Source organism: Dama dama, chromosome 4 (assembly GCF_033118175.1).
Source record: "Dama dama isolate Ldn47 chromosome 4, ASM3311817v1, whole genome shotgun sequence".
NCBI lineage: Eukaryota > Metazoa > Chordata > Mammalia > Artiodactyla > Cervidae > Dama > Dama dama.
Window position 1 is genome coordinate 15365230 of NC_083684.1, and position 21288 is coordinate 15386517.

Below are 21288 nucleotides of genomic sequence, written 5' to 3' on the forward strand. Positions count from 1 at the left end.
AGTTGTTGAATCAACCTTTCTAACCAGCTTCCCATTTTCTGAAAAAGAGGTAAGTTCCTTCTGAGAATTGCCGTGAAACGCGCATTTTGCTTTCTCTAATGCTAAGCATTATCAGGCAGAGACAAGGCTTTTGCACAAAGGTAGACAGTCAGCCATTCTCTCTCTAATCAGGGCTGTTGGATCAATATTTGTTATCATTTGATTTATTTATTCATTTATTTAAGTTTCTAAGCAGCTCTGCCTTTTGTTGTGATGATGATACAGCAAAATGCAAAACAGCTTCTGACAAACCTTTGCTGTCTAGACTCTCGATAATGATCTCTAAAAGCCAACTCATTTTATTTGCATCCTTTTATTAATAATACACCCCCCAAACCTCTGCTAGTACTTGTCACAGTCAGTGGGTACTTCATGAGCCAAGAGTACGTAGGAGGGTATTTTTGGTTCATTATTGGGTTTCTGTAATTGAAATGACATTTTGTGAGAGCACTCCTATATTTTAAGGGGAAACTCAAACCAGTGCAGTAGTTTCCAAGTCCTCATTACTATAACATAAAAAAGAAATTTGTTAGAAGTATGTATGTGTGTGTGTATACACATACGCTCACACACATACACAGACATGCACATACATTGGCGTGGATAGGCCTAATAATGTAGGCAGTGTTCTGTTTGTTCCAAATACATTTGGTCCTATTGGGACCCAATGGACAATTAACCACGGCCTGTAGCCCTCCTCCAACTTTCCCCCTTTCTCTGATGCTTGAGGCTTACCCACAGGCCTCCAGGGATGTAGCCTGTGCATTCAACCCCAAATGAAGGCTCGTGAGGGCAGAGCATTTACAAGCCTTCTCTTCTGACCCTCTAGTTAGATGGCAGTGATTGCATGGAGAGAAAACCAGGGAATGACAAAGGAAACCGCTTAAGCAAGTTGTGTTCGGGAAGATTAGAGAAGGGAGTGCACAGAAGGATTAATTTGAAGTCTCTGAGGAAGTAATTGTGTTCAAATAATAGTTTTTCTTGTAGCCACATTTTCTCAGGTTGGTCATTTCTGATGGAGCCTCCAATTTTCTAAAATCTTTTAAAACTTAGATTCTGGCTTTCTTCCTTCACTTTTCCTTATTTCTGTTTTCTCATTCTGGTGTAGCATTCATCTATTCATTCATTCATGTATTTATTCAACTGAAGTTTACTGATGATTAAGATGAATAAAACCCGTGATTTCCAAGAGTGGAGACAAAACCAAACCAGACTGCAAACCAAAGCAATTTGGGAAATTTGCTTTGGAAATTGGCTTGCAAATGGAAATCCATTGTAGCATGGCTGACCCTTAGGTTGTGTGGGTATGCCATGGCATTTTTGGATGTTTAGTCATTTGTTTGGATTAAATGCCTTGTTAAATATTTTCCATGCCAAAATTGTGGTAAGAGTTATGGTGGGGACATGAGTACAGTGAAGAAAATACGGAGCTAGTCGTTAAAATTATAGCAGGTCTCAGAGACGAGCAGGAAGACTTTACAGTTGGATTGCTTCTGCTTGGGCAGAAACCAAGTCTCAGAGCCTTCGAAATGGGGGAAGTTGCATGAGTACAGGCTGGAGGCAGTACAGCAAGCGGTATTTTCAAATTTAACCAGGTCCATGAACTTAGTTTAAAATGTTCAGTGTTTGACCTCTATCGAGGAAAGGTTTTTGATGAGGTGGCTTGTAAAAGTTGCATACTTTTCATATGTTACTCGGGTAGCTTGGCCAAGAACCTATTGGTTAAATGTGGACGTATTGTCTGCCAGTTCAGTTCAGTTCAGTTCAGTCACTCAATCGTGTCCGACTCTTTGCGACCCCATGAATCGCAGCACGCCAGACCTCCCTGTTCATCACCTACTCCCGGAGTCTACGTAAACCATCGAGTCAGTGATGCCATCCAGCCATCTCATCCTCTGTCGCCCCCTTCTCCTCCTGCCCCCAATCCCTCCCAGCATCAGGGTCTTTTCCAATGAGTCAACTCTTCGCATGAGGTGGCCAAAGACTGGAGTTTCAGCTTCAGCATCAGTCCTTCCAATGAACACCCAGGACTGATCTCCTTTAGGATGGACTGGTTGGATCTCCTTGCAGTTAGACATAGCCAAAACAATTAGGGAAAGAGGAGAAGGCACCATGTTCCCAAATGGACAAGTGAAAACTGATACCCTCCTGATAGGAAAAGAACTGATGTTTCATGGAAACCTCTAGTAATAACACTAACAGCCATCATTGTTGATCACTTACCACAAACCAAGCACCCTGTGAAGTCCTCCCCATGTTCTGTTTCCCTTAACCTGCCTGGAAACAGAGATGATTAAGCCGTAGTTTAGCAGTTCCTTGCCCCAGTCACTCAGCCTCCTCTAGGCTCAGTTTCCCCTTCTGCAAATGGAGATCACAGAAGACTCTGGGGAACATTAAATGAGACCGTACTTGCAATGTGCTTAGTATGGTGTCAAGCAGTGAGTAAATAGGTCAGTGAATATTGAAGTATTGGCTAGTATTAGCACTCCTTTCCTCCTTTTACAGATGAGGAAACAGGCTCAAGAAGACCTTTCTAGATATGACTGATAGCTGAGGGCAGAACTCCCAGAAAATCACGCTCTTATGAGCACATATTAGAACAGAGAATCATCTGGTGCTCAGAGTGATGGCCAAAACAACTCTTACCTTTGTGTGACCATCACCTTGTCATTACTACTTGATCTCATTTGATTCTCATAAGCTTCATGGGAGCAGAGATTTTGGTATTTTCTACTGCTGTATCCCCCCTGTAGCAGTTGCTAGCGCATCCTCCATTCGAGAACTGACCTTCAATTTTCCTTCTTCTTCCCCATGGCAAACTTCTTTGCATCCATCAGGAATCACTAAGCCTCAACACTCTCCTCATCACCAGCCTTGCCAACTCTGTGGGGCTTAGTCATTTTGTCTTTATTTCCCCTACAAACTCCTAGTTCATAAAGTGGTAAAATCATTTTCATGATGTACTGTCATAGTTTTACTTCCCTGTCTCTTGCCCCACTTGCTCAGACTTCTTTAAAATTGAAACCACTTTTTACCTCTTTCCATGCCCCTAACTCCTTGCTTAGGGTTGACTCACAGTAGGCTTTTGCAGACACTTGGATAAATAACTGTAACTACCTTCATTTGTATCTGAAATATTTCTTGATATTTGATATTCTCACCAAAACCCCCAAACCCAAAGACCTTCACCATTCACCCAAAGGTTTTCAAAGAATGTTTAACTGTGTAACTCTCACATGCCTGGAAGGAAGCCTTGAAGCAAAAGCAAGACTGTAGCTCTGAAAGAATTATGTCAACATTTAATCGCAAGAAATAGTTATACTGCCAAGAGGACTTCTAAAACAACTTAGCTTTTGGTTTAAAGTTCAATTTCTGAGTAATTGATCAGGTAGAAGCAATTTGACTATTATAGCTTGAATATGCAGGCTTTAGTAATGCTGTAGCATCTTAACATGTCCCTGTCAATCCGTCTTGGGACTGGAAAGCTCTCTGGCAGGTGTGTGAATTCCAAGGCAGTGGCTTTAACTCTGAGGATGTTTGGAGATGGTCCATGTCTTTGTTGATGATCCTCCAGACTGACAAAGGCAAGAAAGACTGGACCTATGATCAGAGCAATGGTCTAGTTGGTCTGGATTTGAGGAATGTTTTTCTTGTACCAAATGAGTGAAGACCTGAGCAAATCTGGGGAGTTGATGAATATTTTCCTGGCAAATGTTTTTATTTGTTCTTTTAATTGAAGTATAGTTGATTTACGCTGTACAGCGAAGTGACTCATTTGTACACACTTATACATTCTTTACATCTTTTTTATGTTCATTTCTATTATGATTTATCCCATGATATTGAATATATTCTTATGCTATACAGTAGGACCTTCTGGTTTATCCATTCTATGTGTAACAGTTTACATCAACTAACCCCAAACTCTCAGTTCATTCCTCATCCACTCTCCCTCCCCTTTGGCAACTATAAGCCTGTTTTCTAGTTACATGAGTCTGTTTCTGATTTTTGTGGGTAGGCTCATTTGTCCCATATTTTAGATTCCATATATAAATGATATCATATAATATCTGTCTTTCTCTTTCTGACTTACTTTACTTAGTATCATAATTTTCAATTGCATCCATGTTGCTGCAAATGGCACTCTTTCATTCTTGTTTATGGCTGAATAGTATCGCACTGTGTGTGTGTGTGTGTGTGTGTGTGTGTGTGTGTGTGTGTGAATGTGTGTGTGTATATATACTCTTTGCAACCCCAGGGACTATAGATCACAAGGCTTCTCTGTCCATGGGATTTCCCAGCAAGAATACTGTAGTGGGTTGCCATTTCCTTTTCCAGGGGATCTTCCTGACCCAGGGATTAAACCTGAATCTCTTGCATTGCATGCAGATTCTTTACCACTGAGCCACAAGGGAATGCAGATATATATTTATATGCTAAGTAGGTGAAGGGAAGGAGGGCAGCCCGACCCTGGCCGTAAGACTCTTTAGATATGATGGGATTGGCAGTCAGCTTTGGTCCTCTGCTCAGTCAGCTCTCTAATGGGGGAACTGTTACATTCTTGTCTTCTGCTGGGAGGTGGGAAGACACATTGGATATGGGAGGTAACCACATCACAATCATTTGGTATTTTGTTAGTTACATCCAGCAGAAGATTCACCATTGTTTCTTTTATGACTTTGTAACAATATGAACTAAGTAAAAAATATTTTTATTAATATTTCAGTATCATTAAACCACTATTTGATGATTCATGCTTGGGACCCTATTTACAAAAATATGTCAGGCTTTATTTACAGTATTTATTATTTCATTGTGTGCTAAGAATCATACTAAAGGAGAACACACATTATTTCCATGTGACTCTCCAGCAACCCCATGGGATGAGTGCTCCTGTTCATGTCTCTGATGAGGCCATTAGGGCACAGAGAGTTCTGGGTTCCTAGCCAAGTTCTGGTGTTCAGAACCAGCACTGTCTGAACTCAGCTTTCATGTTCTTCCCACCCAGGTGTCTACTCCTTGATAAATTATCTGAGGTCTGTTGCTTTCATAACATGGTGCTGTCATGTAAATATACTGAATAAGCTCAAAGGTAATAGTGAACTAGGAGTTAGTAAGATTTAGGCATGATTAAACACCACACAGAGGAACCAAAGATCAAATTGCCAACATCCGTTGGATCATAGAAAAAGCAAGAGAATTTCAGAAAAATTACCTCTGCTTAACTGACTGTGCCAAAGCCTTTGACTGTGTGGATCACAACAAACTGGAAAATTCTTAAAGAGATGGGAATACCAGACCACCTGACCTGCCTCCTGAGAAATCTGTATGCAGGTCAAGAAGCAGCAGTTAGAAACGGATATGGAACAACAGACTGGTTCCAAATTGAGAAAGGAGTACAACAAGGCTATATATTATCACCCTGCTTATTTGACTTATATGCAAACATGATAAGTACATCATTCAAAAAGCTGGGCTGAATGAAGCACAAGCTGGAATCAAGACTTCTGGGAGAAATATCAATAACCTCAGATATGCAGATGACACCACCCTTATGGCAGAAAGTAAAGAGGAGCTAAAGAGCCTCTTGATGAAAGTGAAAGAGGAGAGTGAAAAAGTTGGCTTAAAGCTCAACATTCAAAAAATGAAGATTATGGCATTGTGTTCCATCACTTCATGGCAAATAGATAGGGAAACAATGGAAACAGTGAGAGACTTTATTTTGGGAGCCTCCAAAATCACTGCAGATGGTGACTGCAGCCATGAAATTAAAAGACACTTACTCCTTGGAAGAAAAACTATGACCAACCTAGACAGCATATTAAAAGCAGAGACATTACTTTGCACACAAAGGTCCATCTAGTCAAAGCTATGGTTTTTCCAGGAGTCATGAATGGATGTGAGAGTTGGACAATATAGAAAGCTGAGTGACAAAGAATTGATGCTTTTGAACTGCGGTGTTGGAAGATTCTTGAGAATCCCTTGGACTGCAAGGAGATCAAACCAGTCCATCCCAAAGGAAATCAGCCCTGAATATTCATTGGAATGACTGATGCTGAAGTTGAAACTTCAATACTTTGGCTATCTGATGTGAAAAACTGATTTCTTAGGAAAGGCCCTGATGCTGGGAAAGATTGAGGGCAGGAGAAGGGGACGACAGAGGATGAGATGGTTGGATGGCATCACCAACTCAATGGACATGAGTTTGAACCAGCTCTGGGAGTTGGTGATGAACAGGCAGGCCTGGTGTGCTGCAGTCCATGGGGTCACAAAGAGTCAGACACAACTGAGCGACTGAACTCACTGACTAACTGAAATGCCATGCACACTTCCAAAACACACGTTATTCATCACTTGCTTCATATCTCAACAGCTTCCGTTTGTTTAAGTTAGTGTTTTCCAAGTTGCATTGTCATGAACAGAATGTGCCATATTTTTGAAGGGGAAAGATGAGAATGGTTCAAAGCTGTGAAATTTGAAGTGATACCTATAAGTTTTTCCTCCTACTTATCTGATATATATATATATATATATATATATATATATATATATATATATATATATATAGATAGATAGATAGATAGATATAGATATATAAACCCTAGCAGGAAAAAATAAAAATACAAAAATTTTTGATAGCAAGAAAAATAGCTTCTGTTTACACTGGGTTCTCACAGGTCAGATGAGCACTGAGGGCACAGAAGTTAAGAGACAGAGAAAAATGACCATCTGAGACTTGAAAGGCTCGTTGAATTTCTCACAGGGTGTGTTAAGGGGAGTTGCCAAGTGAAACCACAATCAGTGGCAAGGAGGGGAGCAGCTGGCAGTGGGACTCATCGTGGAGTGGTGCTTCCCTTCTGCCCCCCTGCTGACCTGCACCTCAGACTTCACCCCGTCTCTCTGTCTTTTCCCCAAGACAAAAATGAGGGAATTGAATGCCGTGATCACCAAGCTTCTCTCTCTGCTCCAAAGATATTCTGATTCTCAAGAGTTCTAAGAGTTCTGTGCCACTAGAATTGATTACCTTTCCATTGTTAGCGACTTCATAAAAAGAAAATTATTCAAGCTTGTATTTTTTGGCACATAATTTACCCATGACTTTTCTAAAATATTATATCTTAATGCACACAGTTCTTAAGCACTGAAGCTAACTGAAACTACCATAAAGTATTAACAGAAGATACATATGAGAGGATGTGATTTAATAAACCCCAAGTCCATAATTCTAATAATGCAAATCAACTTTAATTTTCCACTAATTAGAAGCCAGACTCTCAGTTTTGCCTCATTTATCTGCAACTCCTCTTGTCTCGGGCTGCTCAGTGATGGCCATGCTTCTGGCCGGGTCATTTCCTCCATGTCTACTGATTAAAGTCTCCTGGCCAAACAGTAGTAGGCTGGACTTGAGGGAGGGATTCCCTGGAAAGCGGTGAACAAAGACGTGGGGACTAATAGCAAAGACCGTTTAGGTTGCAAAAAGAAGACAGTTCAGTTCTCTTTGTGTCTGTTTGTAAATATCTCACTAATCAGCAGGCTCTCACTCTTCGAGAGGCCCTGAGTGGCTTGGGTGGGCATTCTCTTCATTATCCAGCCATTGTCATGGAGTGATTAAAGCAGCATAATGAGTTTTTGAGGAAAAATGATTATCTCCAGCACTCTCCTGGAGGTACATGGACTGCTCTAAAATTGGAAGAACAAAGCAGGACATCCCTGGTACAACTGTGTAGAGCATAACCAGCAGCACCGTGGCATTTGTAGATTTTATTTAGCAGCTTGGACATGGGGTTCCAGCAGCACTGGTCTCCTTGTTAGTCCTGGAATACACCTCAGGGCCTTTGCACGTACAAGTCTCCCTGCTTGGGATGCACCCCCACCTGATGGCCTCATGCCTCATTTCTACTTTTAATTAGTTTTTGCTTGAACGTCACTTTTTCACAGAAGTCATTCCTTCTGTTTCTAGTTACTCTTTTCCTCTGGCCCTGCTTTATCTAGACAGTGTTTATCATGTCGTGACGTGGTAAATATTTAAAAGTTGTTTCTTTTCCATCTCCTCTGCTAGAATGCATGCTGCGTAAGTGCCGGCTGTTTGCCTGTTTCAGACCCCATTCGGTCCCCAGCTCTAGGAGAGCAATAATGAGCCTCAGTAACTGCCTGTCGCATGAATTTTGAAAGTATGTAAAGATACACATGAAGATCTGAGTGACTTCAACAACTTAAGTCAAAAGACAGTCTTTACCTTAAAAATACACTGTTTGCCCATGTTTGGTATTTGATAAATATTTATTGAAAGAAATGAACACATGACTGGAATGAATAAATAAATTTAATAGATATAGTTTTCAATAGATACATAAATGTGCCCCTGTGCTTTAAAAGGAAAGCGAGAGTGGCAAGACCAAGACCATGGTTTTGGGAACCCAGTATAGTTGACAGAATGTTCACTTTCTAGATGCCCTAATTTAGAGCCCTATGACAATGCAAAAGATACAATTGTGTCTTACCTGTTGCTTCATCTTTAAATGAGGGATAACTATTCAAGCAATAACAATAATACAAATAATATGTACTTTGCAACTTCTAGTGAGAATTAGGTGAGATAATGCTTGAAAAGCAATAATCTGGGTCTGGAATCTGGGTAATAGTAACATTTCCAGGTATTGCACACATGAAAACAAAAGAATCAAATGTTTCGAATGAGGGAACGCAAACAGCCCTCCTCTATCTCTGACCTGCTGGAGAAGGTTCTGCTTCTGTCTGTCTAGGTTTTTCCTCTTCCCTGCCCTCCATGACAAGACTGGGAGGAAACGTGGAAAGGAAGAGCTTGAATCTACATCTAGAAATGGAACTGTAAAACGTGAGGGTGCTGGACAAGCAGATGTGAGAGTGCAGAGGGCATTTTGAAGTCCAATTTGCCTCCTTTGTGGGGCTAAATACTATAAGGTGCAATTTGCATCCACTTATTTCTCAGATATAACTGAGGCCATAGCATGAGACCAGGAACAGAGTAGATGCTCAATAAATAGGTGTTGGCTGATGAATGAGGATATGAATCATTATGGAACTCGTTTTGGTTGTGTATCCCTTTCACTTCTGAGGCTGAGTCACAGTCACAGTCACTTCACTCATTCTCAATTAATTCATTTATTTCTTCATGGAACCCCCATAAATCTTTACATAGTTTATGGATGCCTCAGGCAGACTGAATATCGTTTTTACTTTCACTGTTTAAGAGACTAGTGTTTGGGTGTTTTGAGTTGCAGAATTTCATAATTCTTTCAGCTACACATCTCTTGAGACCCCAATTACTGAGACTATAAACTCCTCTAGAACCATAAGAATTCTTTGCAAAGACACTGCCATTATGCATCTTGTGAAAAGCTACCCCCCTCCATCTTTAGTTCAACTCAACAAGTTTCCATTGAGTGCCCAGCACTAAAAGTCTTAGATGGAGATTGATTCCCTACTCCTTCTATTTTAACTGTCAAAATCATAGACTACATTGTTTCTGACTGAAAACCCACTAACAGCTCCCTGCCAATCATCCCAGTGCTCCTTCCCCATGCAGGCACTGCCCACTACCATTATCAATGGGGAATCTATATTGTGAATGGTATTTATTACAAGAAATCATGTGGCATAAAGAGAATAATTGCCTTCATAAGCATGTATTTTTTTTAATACTATGAGCTTCCCAATGGGAAGTCATACTGGGGAAGGCATAATTGCTAATTCCAGTGTTACACATAACTCTGAGGAGTGTTTCATGGTCTGACTCTCTGAGTGTCATTTCTTCCTGTGGAGAGGGAAGGAAATAAGCTTCCATTGAGAAATCTACACAGGGCCAGACCCTGTGAGTTCCCAGACATGAGTTTTGCCTTAAAATAACTTGAGAAGTACATGGAATCATCCTCATTATAAAAAAGAACCAATTTCACTGGGCTTAAATAACTTCTCATTAAATCACCTCCTTATAATTATGTGAAATCAGGATGTAAGACCAAATTTCCTAGGGAATATTCAATGACTCTTTATCCTATACCAATGTTTCTTTTTGCCAAATTTAAGAAATGAAGGGTCCCTAAGAGCCACCTACCCCCAAATATTTTCCTCATCACTCCACTTCACTATCTGAAAGTCCACCATCAAAATCATTCTTCTAAGGCTGGAGTCTTCTTAGGCTTCTACCAAAATGGGGAATGTCTAGTGCAACCTCTGTTTTTCCATGTTTGTGTGTGTGTGTGTGTGTGTGTTTAACTTATTTATTTTTAATTGGAGGATAATTGCTTTACACCGTTGTGTTGATTTCTGCCATACATCAGCATGAGTCAGCCATGGGCATACATATGTCCCCTCCCTCTTGAGCCTCTCTGCTATCTCCCACCCCATCCCACCCCTCTTGGTTGTCACAGAGCCCTGGTCTCAGCTCCCGGAGTCACACCGCAAATTCCCACTGTCTGTTTCATATATGACAGCGTATATGTGTCCCTGTTGCTCTCCATTCGTCCCAGCCTTTCTTTCCCCCGCTGTGTCCACAAGTGTGTTCTCTATGTCTACGTTTCCACTGCTTCCTGCAGCCTCTTTTTTAAGTCAAGGAAAATTTATAGAATTTAGGTCGAAACGCACTGAGAATAATTTACAAAAATTCCTAAATACAAAGCTGATATATTTAACACCAGGTTCAGATCATTTCTGAAGAATTGAAGCTCCCCCTTTAGCTCTAGGGAGGTCTGAGGTCTGACCTCAGACTAGGGAAACACTGCCTTTCCCAGGATAACTGAATGTTGACACAAAGATCCAAGGTGCTACATAGATCCTGCATCTGGTGGACCGGAGTTCACACCTGGGTCCTGCCAGTTGCCATTCACGCCCCCAGTATACGCTTGCCTAAGCCAAGGTTCAGACCTCAGCTCCACAACCTTCTGCCTGATTAGCTTTGGCAATTAATCTACAGATGAATCAGCTAATCTACAGAAGTTTAGTTTCCTCATGAAAAAACGGGGTTATTTCTATCTCTCTCTTACTGTTGTTACAGGATTAAACAAGATGGTTCTTAAAAGCACTTAGCCTAATGCTGGACACAGAAAGAGTAGTCAATATGTGGCAATAATAACAGTAGCCATGGTTGTTGCTATCTTTACTATCTATTATTATTATCCAATACATATTATCCATTATTCAATAAGTTCCAATAGATCTGACTAAATGCCTCCTCCCCACCAATTGCTTTTCTTCAGCATTCCTCAGTGCAAAATATGAGATGTCCTTTGACGATAAAATAGAATATTTACCTTATCTTCAAGGCTCATTTGTACCCAACATACAATTTTTTTAAAATTGCATTTTATTATAAAAATCTTCAAACCTAGAGAAAAGTTGAATTTTGCAGTTGGCGCATGTGCACTCACCATCTAGGTTCTGCCTTTAACATTTTATCCCCTGTTTTATTTCTGCTCTCTCTCCCCCTTCATGCATCCCTCTATCCATCCATTAATCCACCCCATGATTTTGATTTGAAGAATTTCAAGGTGAATTGTAGACATTGATATATCTTCCTCCTAAATACTTTAGCATGAATATTGTTAACTAGTATTTGTGCATACTTTTTTTTTTTCTTTTGATGTAAAATTTACCCATGGTGAAATGTATAAACCTTACACGTATACTGAGTTTAACATGCACACGCATCTTTGGAACCTAAACCCTTGTAAAGATGTAAAAGAGTCTCATTATCCCAGAAAGTTCCCTCAAGCCTCTACCTAGCCAGTTCTGACACTCCCCCAGCAACCCCAAAACAACCACTGCTCTGATTATTTGGTCCCACGGATTAGGTTTTTTCTGTTCTAGAACTTGGTGTAAGTGGAATCATGCAGCATGCACTCTTATGCAAGGCTTCCTTCACTCAACACGTTTTCAACGTTAACCCACACTGCACCAGTGCACCCTTTGAGAGCACAAACAACGTTCTTTGAGTTGCTGCCAGCGAAAGTCTTTCTCATTTTATCTCGCTCCATGTTAGGCTTAAACTTCTATGCCACGCACACTTGTCTCCTGGTCCCTGGCCCTTCGCTTTCCCAGCTCAGGGCCTTCGCTCGCAGTCTTCCTCCCTGCGAGGCCCTGGCCTCTGCCATCCCTCTCCAGCATTCCCTCCAGGGCTCATCTCCAGCCCCAGCACCGCCCTTACTCCTCTGAGGACTACCACGAGTTTCTCCCTGAGCTCTGGACAGAACTCCCAGCTCACTGATGGGTGTTGCTGCTGGTGATCAGGTCTGCTGCTGGTGATCAGATCAGGACTCGGAGGGAATAAGGGATGGAGAAAGGAACTGAGTGTCCCAGGGAGGGGCACTCTTTACTTATAAGAGCCAAATTAAGCAAGACCAGAGTGGTACCTGCAAGACCGCAAAGAGGAAAGGGGTAAGGAGAGAGAGAAGAAGAGCTGAGAGGATCAGCTCTGTCTGAGTGATGGATGTGAGTTGGGTTGAGGCTGATGGTTCAGAAGAGAGAGAGGGAAGTTGTAAGGAGTAACTGCTCTCATGTGTAAGTTGTCTAAGTACGAAATAACTGGATTGATTTTCCTCATGGCTGGTGGGAGTGCTTCTCCTTGCTACACAGTCATGCAACATACGTCTCATTTTCTCAAATAAACTGCAAGGAAGTCTCTTACTATTGACTGGGACAAAGTTTCATAACGTGTTTATTTTATTCCCCATGGTGACCTGCACACAGGAGCCACAGTAGATACCCACTGATTGCAAACGATGCCTCTCCCCTGACTATTCATTGTAGCAATTAGTTTTATTGATATTTGGGGGGCTGATTTTAATGTGTATTTGACTGAATTGACCATTTCAGCCACGAGGCTTTGTAGCAGCTATGTCCACCAACTCTACCAAGAAAATGGGAACTGGAGACTTTTCCCATTTTATTGCCATTTTACTACCATACCATGGTAACATCTCACCACGAATGGTCATGATATAAGGTCCATTTTTGTCTTAAAAATACGGTATAGTATCAACCTCTGTTCCTGTTGCTCTAAAATTAAAATAGAACACTTTGTACCCAAAGTTTTGTCCCTCAGACTTCAAGCCTAGTGCTTACATCTGTTTATAAGCCAGCAATAACTCCACTGGGCCTTTCTGGTGGTTCAGATGGTAAAGAATCCGCCTGCCAATGTAGGATATGCAGGTTTGATACTTGGGTCGGGAAGATGCCCTGGAGAAGGAAAATGGCAACCCACTCCAGTATTCCTGCCTGTAGAATCCCATGGACAGAGGAAATTGGTGGGCTACAGTCCATGGGGTCACAAAACAGTCAGACACGACTGAACCAATAAACCACCACCATCAGCAATATCTCCACTGGAGGAGGAAAAGGGTCCAGCAGCCACTGGACATCAGTCTCTTCCTCTTGATGTTTCTTACTTCCCTAACCCAGTAGACTTCCACAATTAAGATAGATTCTTATTCAGTCTAACAAGAAGATGAGAAGCTATTCAGTGTCAGCAGACTCACTTTTATGCCTTTAGTATTTTGTATTTTGCCAATATTTCAAGGTACTTTGAAGGTCCCCTGCTTTCTCAAGAGGGCTGGGCATGAATGTTCAGGAGCGATCATTGTAATGACATCTCTCTGATTAAAAAGACAGCTAGTGAAATCGAGATAGAACATCAAATTCAGAAACATCATTAGCAGGATTCTATTTTGGCTGGGTCTAATCTTCTGCGGGGTCACCATGTTGCCTTCAATGAGTCTGACCATTTTATATCATTTAGATTGAAACAGACCCATCATGTCACAGGCAAATGCCTTTATCATATTTAATTAACCCAACACTATGTAATAATCTCCCTGGTAATTATCCCTGGCCAGCAACTGAAAGCATGAAGGAACAAATAAATCCTCCCAGTTGCAGGTATATGTAAGCTGTTACTTGGTGCCATGGCAGAAGAGTATTGACAAGTTACTGTGCAATACTAATTATACTAAGAAAATGTAAATGGCTTCATCAAAAAAAGAAAGAGCCAGATGGCAGGCTTTATATACTGTATCCTCATATGTTAGGAAATGGGGTAATAAAAAGGCATCCCAACCTCTGCATCAGAGAAGAAGGAATATAGATACCTGTGTCTTTACGGATGCCAGACTGAACCTCCAACTGGGGAAACTTTTTGGAAGGAGGTAACGTTCAGAAGGACATTAGTGGCTGTTGGTATTTAGGTCTCATGATGCTACCCAGGACATAGGTGAAAGAATATTACTTAGACTGATGCTACCTTTTTCTTGTGATAGTAGTTGCTGGAGAGAGAGAGATGGGGGGAATTGACCTGTTCCTTAGTGCCCTGGGCTTTTCCTTCATGCTGGCAAATGATAAATTATTCATAAAAAGACATGTACCCACCCTGTGGTGAATCAGTGGGCCTCCATTGAGCTGGTTTTTCTAATGCATCAGCAAGAACAGACTTACCTGAATGCATTGCAGTTAAAAAACAAAATTCAGTTGGAAACAATAGACTTATATCTGCAACAGCACATGGCAGAAAGGAAATTTGATTTCAAAGGTGAGATTTGGCAAGCCTGTGAATGCACTCTGCAAACTGCACAAGGAATTGGATTTTTAATAAGCGTAGAGTTAGTTCTGAATTCTCTTGTTCTTGAATTGCATACCATCTCACCCAGCTGCTGTCCCCAGCTAATGTCACCAGAACTGAAGTGACAGCCAAAGTGTGACTGTGGCTTGGGAATCATTTGAGCCTGATTCTCTGGCTAGGTTGGGCTGCTACCTGCCATAACACATGGCTGTTATTAGCCTTATTAGAAAACAAATTTGGGAACCATTAACCGAGAAGGGTGTTTGAATAGTAATGTTCTCCCTTACTTTCCACTCCTTATTATTTCATCTGTGTGTGTGTCTGTGTGTATGTCGTGCTATTGTTACTCAACCAGTCAATCAAAATGCTGTTTATTATAAAAGTAATTCTCCTTAATTAGAGAAAATTTGGGACATAAAAAAGGAAGAGAAAGAAAAGCACTCAAGGGTTGCAGCCCAAACATGATCATTAGTAACAATTTACTGTAGTTATTTAGAGCCTTTTCCTTTATGTATGCATTTTAAGTTGGTTTAGCTTTTTATATGGTTAGACTCACCATGAATCATATATTCAATATTCTGCTTAAAAATCATAAGTTTAGCCTATATAATTAAATTAGCTCTAATTATGCTTTGAGTTGTATTACCATTCCATACATAGATATCATTTTATAATTATTACACAGTCAGTTCTCAATGGCTACATAATATTCCTCTGTTTAGATGTATCATATTTTGGTTAAGTATTTCCTTATTGTAGTATTCTTGAACGTCGTATTCTCATTTTTTTTTTTCTTTGTAGATTAAAAAATTTAAGTTGTGACTTTGGTATAAATTAAAATTTGCTTGCTTCATTTCACAAACCTTTTCTCATTTTTTCACAGTTTTTTTATAAACATTTTTCTTCAGTTCAGAAGCAAAGTTTTATTCTTTAATCAAACAACGGAGAGAGCGCGTGCTTCCTTGCAGGCCGGAAGGCCGCCCGGGCCGCTTTGCGGGGTCACGGGTCAGTGGGGAGGGGGCGGGGTTCTCACGCGGGAGCCGCCGTGGTGCGCAGGCTCCAGGTCTTAGTTCCGGCCCAGCGCCCCGCACGCGGCTCGCTGCCGCCATCTTGGAGTGAGTGTCTGGCGAAGCTTCTGCACTCGTCCCCCGGCCTGAGGTATCAGCACGGCTGTTTCTACTTGGAAGTCTGGTCAGAGGCACCGGGTGTAAGGTCTCTGTAAGTGGCCCCTATGCACAAGTGAAACTAGACAGGACTTAATGAAGCTCTGGTTCTTGATGTCTCATCGCAGGAAAAAAATTCAGTGACCGACCAAGTGATAAGTAAGAAGTGGATCTGTTTATAGAGAAACGCACTCCACAGACAGTGTGGGCCATCTCAGAGGGCGAGTGCTGCCTTGGGAGAAACACACCCCACAAGAGTGTGGGCTGTTGCAGTTGAGAGTGTCCTATGAACATAATTTTCAATGGTCATATATTTTTTAAAGGCAGAAAGCAGCCTTTCCATCGGGCGGAAAATTAATCAGCCCTGACGAGAAGCAGAGCTGAGCACGGCGGCCTGTAATTAAGGGACGCATGCCCTTTGGATTATCTCGTTAGTTTATCAAGAAAACATTTATTATAATTAATTTTCAGACAAGTTCTACTACTCCAAACCCATCCAACAAGGACTCTGAATCTGTCCAACCAGGCGAAGCAAGACCTTCCACTGTGTCCCCTGGATTTGGGCTGACTTTGCACCTCCAAACAACCTTAGCATGACGTCTTATCTTAAGCAACTGCCTTATGCAGTTAGTGGGCTGAGTCTAACCACTCCGGGCATGGACTTGCTGCACCCCTTGGTGGGCTACCCGGCCACCCCTTGGAAACAGTGGCAGGAGAGGACAGCGTTCACCTGAGTGCAGCTGGATGTGCTGGAAGCAGTGTTTGCTAAGACTGGGTACCCAGACATCCTCATGTGGGAGGAGCTGGCGCTGAAAACCAACTTACCTGAGTCCAGGGTACAGGCATGGTTTAAGAATCAAAGAGCGAAGTGCTGCCAACAGGGGCAGCAACAGCAGAATGGAGGTCAAAACAAAGTGAGACCTGCCAAAAAGAAGACGTCTCCTGCCTGGGAAGTGAGTTCAGAGGGTGGAACAAATGGCCAGTTCACTCCCTCTTCTAGCACCTCAGTCTTAGTCATTTCCAGCAGCAGTGCTCCTGTGTCTGTCTGGAGCCCAGCTTCCATCCCCCCACTGTCAGATCCCCTGTCCACCTCCTCTCCCTGCATGCAGAGGTCCTACCCCATGACCTATACTGAGGCTTCAGGTTACAGTCAAGGATATGCTGGCTCAGTTTCCTACTTTGGGGGCATGGACTGTGGATCTTATTTGACCCCTAACGCATCACTGGCTTCCTGGACCAGGGACCGCACTCAGTCCCATGGGTACCAATGCAGTCACCAGCCATCTCAGTCAGTCCCCAGCTTCTTCTTCCACCCAGGGAGGTGGAGCTTCAAGCTTGGGTTTTAACTCAACCACTGATTGCTTGGATTATAAGGACCAAACTGCCTCCTGGAAGCTTAACTTCAATGCTGACTACTTGGATTATAAAGATCAGACATCTTCATGGAAATTCCAGGTTTTGTGAAGACCTGTGGCCTTCACAAAAATCATCTTTCGTGGGTGATTTTTAAATATACTGTGCTAGACATTCCAGTTTTAGCCAGGCCTTGGTTAAAAGAGTTCGATGGTATGATGCTCAGACTCATCTTCTGATCAATGTCCTTGAAGGCACAGAAGGAAAATGAAAGGCCTTAGTGAGGGCCTCCCAGCCAGCTACCTGAAATAGACAAATCAGCCTACTTAATACTTAAGATCCTGTCATAGTTTTAGATCATTGGTTTTCCTGATTCACAAAGTGATCAAAAGCAGTCTAGCCATGTGCAACCGAATACCACCAAAAATAAACAAGCAGAACTAAATGGTGAGGGGAAGGAGGGAAGGACATAGCCTTCTTGAGCAGAGGTGTTCCAATGTTTTAGCCAATCCATGGCTGAATCTTAGGAATGGACAGTGCCTCAAGCTCACTCACATTCCATGACCAACTGGTAGTTGGCATTGAAAAGCTTTTCAGGGCTGTGTGAGTTGTGCGACTGACTGTCCTAGCTGCATTACTTTATTTAGAAAATAATGTTCATAAGGAGTCAATATGTAGTTTAAGAGACAGTCAGTGTGTGTCTCATATAAATGGTACATCTGTGGTTTTTAGTCTGTGCTAGACTTCAAAACTGTGATCTCCTGTTATTGTATGCAGTCTTGAACTCCACCTCTGCAGGGTTTCTTCTGTGATTAAATAGGTTATAATTATAAGTAAATTCAGAGCAACTGAGTACTTAACTATGAAGATTACCTTTGGCTGGAGGTGAGCGTCACTGAAACTTTACAACAAAATGTCTCTGGCCAAGGAGAGTAAGAGAAGAGAAACAAAAGGACACTAATTCATCATGTAATTTACTGTTGGTAAGCCTAGCAGTAGAGAGACATTGGCCAATTGCTCTGACCCTGATGAATTTATAAACTGAGATCATTGTTGTTTATGCTTGCAGATGTTAGCTGGAAAAGTTATATATGCATAAACCTTTCTTCCTGGTTTGGCAGATATGTATAATTATATTAAAATGGTTCTAGCACACACACACACACACACACACACACACACACAAAAGCAGAAAGCAGCCTCATAACTACTCCTTTGTGTTTAACTCCTTTAACTACTCCTTTGTGTTCAACTACTGAGATAAAGGTGCTTTCTAATTTTGTAGAATATTAAATGATAGTTTCATTAGTTAATCAAAATGCATTATGTACCAATTACATACAAAGCACTAGGCTAAACTGGTTATGTTTGTGCTTAAAGCTTTTTCAAGTTTAGGACGCTTTACTTAGGATGTCTAAAATAGGTGCCATTGAATCGAGTGGGATGTGTGCTTTTAAGGTTGTGGGTAGATGTTGCCTGATGGTTTTGGTGAAGGTCTGTTATTAGTCTGTTTTACCACCAGCACTTCATGAGTGCTTGTTTCACCAGTTCTAAGTAATAAATGTTATCTTCCCCCATGAGAAGAAGGTAGAGACAGTGGCACAAGGAACTTTACTGGATAATGAACAAAACGTTGGTCCCATCCCTTTGAGGGATCCTCGTTACTTGTTACCCTCCATTGAGCCCTGTCTGACTGCCCTGGTTTTGCAGGAAAGATGGAGCTCAGAAACAAGCCATGCTTGGATTTTAAGGTCACAGAGCTGGTCAACTGGGACCAGAGCTTTTCCAGAAGACTCATTCCCTCTGCAGAGGGAAAGACAAATGTAGGTCCATTTCAAGAAAGGACAGCCAAAGAGCTTAAACTCTGATTCCAAAGGGTGGTGAAAGCTCAGCAGGACATCAGACAGTCCTCCTAGCTGGGAGGACTCAGTCATCAACTATTCCAAGTGAAGCTCTGACCTGGAGGGCAGGACAGACACTCTTTAATAACAGTAGTAACAACAGCAACATTTATGGAAGACATTTCATGAGCCAGATGCTATGCTAATCCTCCTAGATGACTTATCTTTTTCATTCTCCCAACAACCCTAGTAGTAGGGACTTTGTTGTTTTGTTCAGTCACTAAGTCGTGTCTGACTCTTTGTGACCCCGTGGACTGCAGTGCACCAGGCTCCTCTCTTCTCCACTGTTTCCCAGAGTTTGCTCAGATTCACGTCCATTGAGTTGGTGATGCTATCTTACCTCTCATCCTCTGCCTCCCCCTACTCTTTTTGCCTTCAATCTTTCCCAGCATCAGGGTCTTTTCCAATGGATTCGCTCTTCACATCAAGTGACCATAGTGTTAGAACTTTATCTTTGGCATCAATCCTTCCAATAAATATTGAGGGTTGATTTCCTTTAGAATTGGTTTGATCTCCTTGCAGTCCCAGGGACTCTCAAAAGAGTCTTCTCCAGCATCATTATCTAATAAGGCAGGGACTTATTAGGTCCCTTTTATAGATGAAGAAATATAAACTCAGAGAGCTTAAATAACTTTCCTAGTCATACAGTTTGTATCAGAATCAGGACTTGAACTCAGAGCTTTAGAAGGCACGTCCATAAAACTGTCAGTTTGGTTCCTCTGAAGCAGACGGCCGATGAGAAGTTGTGTGAAAGTCACCCGTTAGATTCCCAGGCAACACTGATAGGGAGGTGGGGAAGTAAGATTGGGAAAGGGGAGGGTGAACAAGGGTGTGGGGTCAGGCCAGGTCCTAGAGAGGTTAAATTTGGCCTAATCCCCCGGAGAAACCGGAGAGTTGTGGGTGGCACTTCCATGTTGGCCCATTAGTGCGGAGGGGACTTGAGTATTTATACCTCTGAACCAACAAATCCAACCAGTTCTGGGAGCTTCTAGGATGAGAGACAAGCAGGAACATAAATGCCCAGACACTTCCTGTCCTTCCTGATTACAGGCAAAACAGATCCTGGCAGCCAGGATGCAGCCTTTGTCAAAGAGGAACACAGAGACCCATGGTGTGCAGGCACTCGCTTGAAACTAACTGTTAAATTGTTAGGAATTTTGCAAGCTAGTTAACCTCACATTGATAGCTTGAAATCAGCCATGGTGGGAGTAGTTACACCATGGAAATTGGCTTACATTACAAATTAGGGCTCTCCCATCCCCAGAGGTGGTTGTTAAATATTTACTGGCATACCACCGCAGGTGCTGGCTATTAGGAATGAATGCACGCTGGGACCGGTGTGCAGTAAAGTGGCAAACAGGTCTGAGGGGATGTGGATGGAGCACTGATAGTATCTACTGCCTTGCTAATCTATACCAAGTGCTAAATGCATCATAAGCCCTCTCCTCCCCCACCAGCCTGCAGCACACACGCACATGCACACGCACACACACAAGGCAGGGGGCCCTGGGAGGAAGGGAGGTGGTGAGAAGGAGGGTGACCAGTTGGATTTCAGGGCAGAGTCACATCTCTGAAGCTGGACAGGGCCTGGGTAGGAGGAATGATGAACAGACAAGCCTAGGAAGAAGCTAGATAACAGCTAATGAAATGAGTGAGCATTTTACGGTACCAGACTGAGCTAAACGCTTCACTTTGGTGACTCTTCGTAGGAGCCCTAAGAGGTAGAAATTACCATCATCTTCACCATCTCATTTTTACAGATGATGAAACTGAGGTTTAGAGAGGTAACTTGTTCAGCATCATAGGGAAAGAATTGAGCTTTGAACACATTAAGTCAGATTTCAAAGGCAAATCTTTTTTAAGCCCACTTCCTAAAGAAGTCAACCCATAAGCCAATGAGATGGGGGTATAAGGTGGTAAAAGGGTCATCAGGATGCCCCAGTATTAATACCCTAATCTTACAGAGTCGGGTTGTCAGAAAAGGAAATATAGAAGGAACATCAAAAGCCAGAAGTAGTGGTTGGGTGTTGGTGTGGAAAGGATGGTACCCATCTCCCCTCAAGTGAAGGAGCTCCAGTTATACTGTCTTCCTGTCTCTGAATCAGCTCAAGGCTGGGGCCCATCACACAGGATGCAGAGGCTGAGAAAGGCAGAAAAACCTGGGGTATGGGCTGAGCCAGCAGACACATTTTCAATCAGGCTTGTCTGAATTCTCTTGTGGCAGCAAAGATACATGTTCCCCTTA

General features: G+C 42.2%; 1 protein-coding gene and 1 pseudogene across 1 annotated transcript in view; both read left to right on the forward strand.

Annotated features, from left to right (window-relative positions):
* Positions 1-21288, forward strand: part of CDH13 (cadherin 13) — a 992246-nt gene that overhangs the window by 111097 nt on the left and 859861 nt on the right. The gene's annotated exons all lie outside the window — the stretch shown is intronic.
* On the forward strand, positions 16383-19373 carry LOC133050030 (homeobox protein OTX2-like; annotated as a pseudogene).